The sequence below is a fragment of the Apium graveolens genome, chromosome 6, assembly GCF_009905375.1.
Source record: "Apium graveolens cultivar Ventura chromosome 6, ASM990537v1, whole genome shotgun sequence".
Lineage (NCBI taxonomy): Eukaryota > Viridiplantae > Streptophyta > Magnoliopsida > Apiales > Apiaceae > Apium > Apium graveolens.
The window spans coordinates 9,041,946-9,050,217 of NC_133652.1; the positions used below are offsets into that span (position 1 = coordinate 9,041,946).

An 8,272-nucleotide genomic window follows, 5' to 3' on the forward strand; every position below is an offset into this window, starting at 1 on the left:
GAAAAGATGTCCTTAAAGCAGTAATTACATTACGTAATTCCCTCTTGTAACATGAACATAGTACACGCCAGAGCTCCATAATACATTAAGAAAGATTCAAGATGAAGTACAAGACGACATCAGTTTTAAAAAGAAGCAGGCTACAATTGAGACTTATTATAAAAGTGCATCCTAGAAATCTATAATTTTGATGTAATATGTAATTATTAGTTTATATATTATATGGGACTTATATGTATTAATAAAAAAATATAATCTTATAAATTTAGCCAATTATTAATTTAATATAAAGGGTCCGACTTGGGGTTAAAAGAAATTATTAATTTAACGAGGTTATTAATTTATAGAGATTTAACTGTATATCCCTTCCCCATTCCACCAATGAAGAAAAGAAGGAAAATAAAAAATAATAAGAGTTAATGCTTAGCGGGCCCAGAGATATTATTACCATTCAAAATATTTGTCTTAAAAAGGTATAGTAGATATAAGAGAATTTTATGACAGCTGACATAAAAAGGGGCAACTAATCTAGCGGATATATCCAGGCAAAATTTCCTAATGGAGACCGTGACCACACTGACTCAGTTGTTGCAGCAACATGCAGATCTTTGTACCTTTTTTTATCGCGAGGTCAGTGCTTCAACTATTTTTTATTTTATTATTCAAGATAATCTAGGCCAAATAATTGTTATTGAAAATCTTGTATACAATCATTGTTTGGTATGGTGTAACAATTACTTGTCTAGACCGGATCCCTGTTACTAGTAATTTGCTTTTTTATCATACTTGAAGCAGGCTAAAACACTGATTTATGGTAAATTTTAATGTGGGGTGTTAGTAATTTCACTTGATTTGTTTTAATGTAATTTTAATGTTCCCTTTTGAATTTTTTTATAATGAGTTGTTACTTTCTTGATTTTAAAATAGGGGATTTTCACCAAGGACTTTATAGACTTGCACAGGATGCAAGATCCGGACGATCCTGATCCTGAATATTTAAAAGAAATTGTTGACGTGTTCTTTCGAGATGTGGAGACGCGACTAAATGAAGTGGACATTTTACTGTCTGCGTTCTATCTTCTTGTGTCTGTAGTCTTTTATTTTGGACTTGTTTGAAATGTGTTAAATAATCTGAATTTTATTTGTGGCTCGAATTGTGTTTAACAGCAAGGAACAGGAGGTTGATTATGGGAAACTTGAAGAAAACGTTGTCTCCTTCAGAGAGTCCTCTGAGAGGTAAATTTCTATATTGTTCAACTTAATCAGAAGTTTTATATTGAGACTTAAAACATATATTTAGATAATATTCCAATACCGGTCAAGTTTCAAATTTGCAATAGCTTAATAAGATTTTGGTGATTTATCTTAGGGGTAAACATAATTAGGATGTAGTCTGATTGAAATATGTACATTTGCTCCTCCGGCCGCCTTTGATACCATGTCAAGGAACCGGTCGAGGGTCGAGGTATTAGAGAAAGACCCTCGCCTCCGTCAACATAGTGCATAGGAAGTAAACTAAATTGATCGTTATTCAGGACATTAGAACTAAACAGACGGCAATAATGTTGGTGTAAGAAACAATTTAACCACTAAATAACTGCAGGAATGCTCGGTTTTTGGTTTTGACCTTACTCTTAGCTCCGGATAATCAAAGACTGACTGAACATCACAAAAAGTATCCATCTTATCTTAAGGACGGCCCTTATTGAAGATTAGCTAGCGAGCATCACATTAACACTAAAGTAACAAAAGCCAAAATAGTTAATAGACTTTCAACATATAAATTTAATCGCTGTGTATTGGTGACAGCAAAAACTTGAAAACATTGAACAAAGTTGTTCCTATTTTCATTTCACTCACCACCAAAATCACGATTCCCCAACGCCTCTCAACTTCCATGCAGACCACGGCCGATGCCCTTACTAGTAGAATCTTACTGAGAGAATGAAGGCAAAGGCAAATTATGACTTGATAAAGAGGCTGTGCAAGAGATAGGAGAGTGAGAGAGGGCTAGTATTAGAGGTTGATTTTGGTTTTTTATTATCCTTTATATCGTTCTGTGTGTGTTTGTGAGAGAGAGAGAGAGGGAGTATTAAGTGCTACGTTAACGTGCATGATATAATAAATTATTAGGTTAATAGGATTAATTTCGGTTCGGGTTATTCGGTCGGTGCTGCTGTGCTGGCATGAGCCCCGAACACGACCAATTTAGTTCGGTTTCTTCAGTAAGGCAAATATATACAAAACCGAACTTAGCATTAGCAAACTGTTTTGCTAGTTTGATTTGGTAAGTTTGTCCGTTCTTCAGTTTACGTGTTGTGTCGGTGTGTGTCCATTGAAAAAGAGAGGTACATATCTTTTGTGTATAAATAGGACTGCAATAGCTACTTCTGGCTGCAGCAACAGGTTAATTTTATCTCGTAATACTTTTGTTGGTGTGGACTAGATAAAACAGCTGAGACAACAGTCGATTCAGTTTAGAAATTTATGTTTTTTTGATTGTTTGCTAGCTCTATATTTCGCTAGATATTGTTTGATAAGACATATGAATTACCAAGTAAAGGTTTGAAAGGGCTTGCACAGAGTATATTTTATAGATTTTCTTTCTTACAGTTAAGGAGTTTGGAGATACTTCTAAGTGGGAAATAATGATTTTAGATTATGCTTTCTATATAGCTGTGCTTTTTTATTGGTTTTAATGCTTTCTTTGAACTCATGTAGGAGTCTATATATTGGTTGTGACACGCAAAGTCTTTTTTACTTTGGAGTTTCTTTTATTTGCGGTTTATTCACAGGAGAACTCCATGTTTGGAAAGCCATTTAACGATGTTGTGTAAATAGCATAGAATTGTAATCAACATAATACAGTATTAATTTTGAATGTAAGGGTGCTTTTAGTCATGTAATTGCATTGCTGCTTAAATATTCCTGGTAGCATTGTTTATTACAAAGTTTTATGTAATTTTTTGGCTGCTATCTGCTACGTTTGCTGCGAACATGCCTGTCTTCTATCCAACTTTGTGTGTGCTTTATCGATAAAACCCCTTATGCATTTGAATTGACTAATACAAGAAAATGGACAGAAACTTTAGAGATTATCTTGTTTATTGGTTATTTAGTAAGATTTTGACTAATTTTTCTTATTCTTGAGTAACAGCATTGGTCTTCGTACCTTGGTCATCACTTGTGATGCATTCATAACCTGCTACCATGCTGCTAACTTTGAAGGGTTAGTATATCTTTCCACTTACACCAATATCAGTTTTTTTCTGAGTCGCTATTTAAAAATCGCTTGTACTGCAGATGACTTCTGTAAACTCATATTAGGTTTCCAAAAATTCCAAACCATCAACTTTTATTAGTGTATTGCTGATAGACGAGATTGCGTTTCTAATATTAACATGAGGAAATTTTCTTAAAAAAAGTTCGTACACATGTTATTGTTCAAAACACAGTGTTTCCCTGGAGTCATCCATTAGTTTTGGTGTTTCCATTAGCGGTTGCAACCTACTTTGATTATAAAGATGACACTCAAAAGGTGTCTGGTGCAGGTGTGTGCGATGCCTGAGACATCTAAAAGATGACTATTATGTCATTAAAAGGAAGCTTGGAACATTGCTTCAGGTGAGTACACTCCATTCCTTTACGCATAGTTTTCATTCTTTAACCATTAGCAATTTGAGCCAACATCTACATCCTTTTCAGATTCTAAGATCAACTATTGTACTTGTATACAGCTCATCACTTTGAGACATTTAAATTTGTAATTTGACTAGTTTTGAATCAAGTTAAATTCTTTTTTTTGCTAATTAAGTTAAATTCCTATTCAATATTTAGCACCAGTACTGATAGTTTTGTGACTAAAGTTCTCACGACATCATGTGAATCTTAATTGCGTAAGTATCTTTATTCGTCTTTCAAAGGTCTATTGGATCCTCTAAATCAGAACATTAAAAGCTAGGCAGTATTACAACTATGTGAATTTCTTATGAACCAATATGCTTTTACTAAATCATATGTATTTGGGATTGCAACATTTCTAGTATTGTCTGTATTTAATATTTGCCTCTCACTTTTCATTATCTACTTCTCTTTCTAAAAAAAACCTTGTGTGTTATATGCAGCTGGAGGATCAAATTCTAGCTGCTGGGGGAACATATCCAATCATCGAGTATCCCCGTGAAAAAACGAAGAGGACTTTAATTCCTAAACGTCAGAGAGTTTACGGGGATTGACTTCTATCGTCTGTTAGTGTTCAGGGATTTGGTTGAGAAGCCCCATGTAGATCTTCAGAGCTGAGCAGTGAAATTTAGAATTCTTGAATATTCTAGCTAGGGGAGTTGTTTATTTGGTGGTGTACTTTCAGACTATTGTGCTGAACCCTTTTCTTATTTAGCTTGAGGATTGTTTCAACTTTTGCGGTGACAATAATGTTATTATCGCCTTTAAACTATTAACTGTCAAGGCAAGACCTCTCTGCAAGTCGCCTTTCGCAAGTCACCACAATTTTGAGATGTTTTCCTGAGTTGATTCAGTTAGTTGTAAGCCTATGAACTATTAATTCTTCGGATAATGTTGCACGTAAAGTTCAGTGCGATTAGTGTTTAATCGCGGAGTTCAAGTCATTAAAAGAGCCTATTGATAGAGTCAAGGCATTGTTACATTACACAACTTTGTTACCTTTCATAGACGAGTCTATAAGGTCCGAGGAAAATAAAGTTCCGGGGTGCACAGCTCAAGTATGGTTAGAAGTGAAAATGGAATTTGAAGGGTTTATGAGGTTTTGAGTTGACAGTGATTCTGAATTTACTAAAGGGTTTGCGTCTTGTTTGATTTGGTTCTTAGATGGAGCTACACCTGAGGAAGTTGTTGGTTAAGAAGACTAGGACCAGATTAATTCCCCCAACAGGATGTGGTTATCCCACCTGATTAAGATAATATTAGGCAAAGAAACTTTGGTTCTTAAATTATTACCAGGCTAGACAAGATCTTTTTCTTTTCTTTTTGCTTAATTGACATTATCTTCTTTGATACAAGCATATGGTAGTTTAATGTATGGGACCAAAATACCATCTCAGCAGCATTAGAAATGGGGCATTTAATTGTGATGGTATAGATGGTGTTGAATGTTTTTTCAGTTCAATTTTCTAATTTACCAATGCGTCCATTCTAATATATGAAAATTTTCTAAGACTGGTCCATTCTGTCATTTGGGTTGGCCAAATTTTGACACCCTTTGCATAGGTTTGTGTGCATGATGTGATCATCCAAATGGTTCTCCAATATGAAATCTTATCTTAGTTAAAATTGATATCATCTGATATAATGTATTTTTCCTTAATCCAATCTTCTGATATAATGTATCTCTACTTTGATTACATTGAGATCTTCTGATATAGCGGTTGGTTTCGGATTGAAATTTAGAAATACAGAGAATTTCGGTTTGGACCCTCTAAAGCGCCAAAACCAAACGAGGCTCGCTCCTACTTATGACATCTAATAAGGAAGTAAAAGATGAAATTTAACTAGGTGATAGGAGTCTTTTGGTTCCTTCTGCAGATATTTCACTATGCTACAAGATCTAGAGGCTGCTTGCTTAGCATCATGATATTAAGGTTTTGTACATTGACCACTTTGATTCCCTACTTTGTTGTGATTCTGGATTAGATAGATCTATTGGCAGTAGCGTATCTGGTCATCTGGTGTTATTAATAGGTATATCAGTTTGTAACCAATCATGCCCCAGTTTCAGTATGATAATGTTGTAATGTGTACCCTTGGCTTTATAAGTATGGTTTTTATATCACAGATAGCACTCCTATTTGACAAACCGAGTATCATGAACTTCTTGAAACAAAAGACACATATCTCAAAAGTGGCCTTCTAGGACTGAGAACTTCTTGAACCATTGGTATTCAAGTTAGCATGGACAGAATAAGCGGCATGCCATCAGTGACAGGAAAGGCAGGTGCAAAAGCAAAGATCAAATAACACTGATGAGTGATGCTTGTCTCTGGGCTCTGGCTATGAAGGTAGCTCCATGCTTTGATGCTCATATTTTAGAATGGAAAGAAGATTAGATGGCCCGAATTAATCCAGGAGCCTCCGCCAAACTATATGCAATGTTTTCATCTTGGCAGTACTGCAGTGGTACATTGTAGACATCTAAAGGAAAGGAATTATTGAACCTTAAGGCTAACAGTGACCTACTATTTACTTGTTGTATTTTCTTATTAACGGCATTTTCTGAGTCCGGGTTCTTATTCTGAATTCACCAATATGGACATGGGGCATTTAGTTTTAATAATCTATATTTTGATATCAGTTATTATGATTAGTGATTTCTAGTTATAATTCTTTTGAAATTTAAATTTTCAATCAGGTTTAAATCTTCTTGAAGCACTTCTTTTGAACAGGTGTTTTGATTTTAAAACTTTTTAGACAGGTCTTGTGATTTTAAAACTTTGACATATATCCTGGGATAAAATGTACGGTTTAGGTATTACTACACTTCTTTTGTTGATGTCAGAAGTCTGGGGAAAAAATTAAAAGGCTGGAGTTCGTCAGCATTAGAACTCCGGTAATCATCAGAAGCAGAACTCCAGATAATGTCAGGATTACGATTCCTCAAATGTGGCATAGTCTTTCGGGGCTGACAGAGATTTGAACTGCACTTCCATTGCTGTCTGCAAATCGATGTTTGTTGTTGATGTATGCTTATATTGATGCTAAGCAACGGTGTATCTTTTCATGCAAATGGCTACATATCTTGTCTTAATTACAGAAAATCAAAGTCCTGATGTGTAATTTTTTGAATGGAAATCAGTGTTTATTGATAATCCTAAATCACCCCGGGGCCTTCTCCATGCCGAGCCCGGACTCAAACTCCTTTTGGACGGCGACGGCGGCGTGCTGTGTAGCTGTAGGGTGGGAACCTACAAAACAGAACCGGAGGGGGGTGGCGTCCCTGCGGTACCTCCGGCATGAGAATGAAAAAGGTTTTTTAAGGAGAAGAAGGGCAAAGTGGGGATTATGCGAATATATTTATGGGGTGTACGTGTGTGCATGTAAGTATAGGTGAGAGAGAGAGTATGTAAGATTGTCCCATGTAACCTTCCTTCTGTTCTACCTTTTATAGGCCTCCTACTAGGGTTTAGGGGTTTATCTCCTTTAATCTGGACCGTAGGTTGGCCTTTTGGACTATAGGGCATCTGGACGTCTGGGATGCGTCAGAGTACTGTCAGATCCGGACCGTAGGAGTATTCTGGATCCCGGTTACCTGGACGGTGGGGATGTCGCCACGTGTCCTATTCTCCTCAAGGTCAAAGCTGAATGCGTCAGGGTACTATCTGATCCGGACCGTAGGAACGTTCTAGATCCCGGGTACCTGGACGGTGGTGATGTTGCCACATGTCCTGGGCTTCCCAAGGTCAATGCTGAGTACTCCCTGGGCTCTTGTAATTGGGCCCTGGGCCTTTGTTATTGGGCCTGAATTATTATAGGCTATCATTTGCCCCCACTCCCTTATGCGGGTTTACCCGGATGGGGGAGTAGAGTAATTACCATTGTGCCGCGACGTCTTTGAAATTTTTTGGGGGTTATTTGATTTGCTGCCCCTAACCCCGGGGTCAAATGGGGATGTGACTCCGGGGTTGGCTTGGCTAGTCATTTGACATCAGTTCGAGGTGGGATTCCTTGAAGCACTTAGAAAAAGTTTTGGGGGTTTTTTGATTCCAAGGCCGCCACTTTTTTTTGACATGCTTATTTTGTCCCAGGCACACCATCGTATTCCCTTGCCAGTCGAAACATTTGACTTCCACCAGAACGCGTTCATTAACCTTTCGATTTCTTGGCAAAGAGTCTTTGGAACCATAAAGCATGACATTGTGTATGTAGGAATCATCTGGGCCACATTCCTGATCATGATTGCTTTCCCCGCCCGAGATAGTAATTTTGAGCTCCAACTTTGGATTTTTTGAAACACTCTGTCTTTCAGATATCTGAAGACTGTCTTCTTGGACCTACCTATCAGCGATGGTAAGCCGAGATACTTGCTGTTCCCAATATCATTGAATACTCCCAAGGTTTGTTTGATCTCCATTTGTTTGTCTCTATGGACATTTGCATTGAAGAAAATGGCTGATTTCTGAAAATTGACAGCTTGACCCGAGAATCTTTTATACGAGCTCAGAATCTCTTGAATTGCCTTTGTTTCTAGAGTTGTAGCTTTGAAGAAAAGGAAGCTATCATCAGCAAAAAGAAGATGGGTGAT

The 8,272-nt window shown here is 37.0% G+C and overlaps 1 long non-coding RNA gene across 1 annotated transcript; it reads left to right on the forward strand.

Moving 5' to 3' along the window:
* The first annotated feature begins 494 nt into the window (after positions 1-494).
* Positions 495-1,213, forward strand: LOC141666461 (uncharacterized). Its single transcript, XR_012552209.1, has 3 exons — positions 495-630; positions 928-1,064; positions 1,168-1,213. It is a non-coding gene; the product is annotated as an uncharacterized LOC141666461 (long non-coding RNA).
* The last annotated feature ends 7,059 nt before the right edge of the window (positions 1,214-8,272 follow it).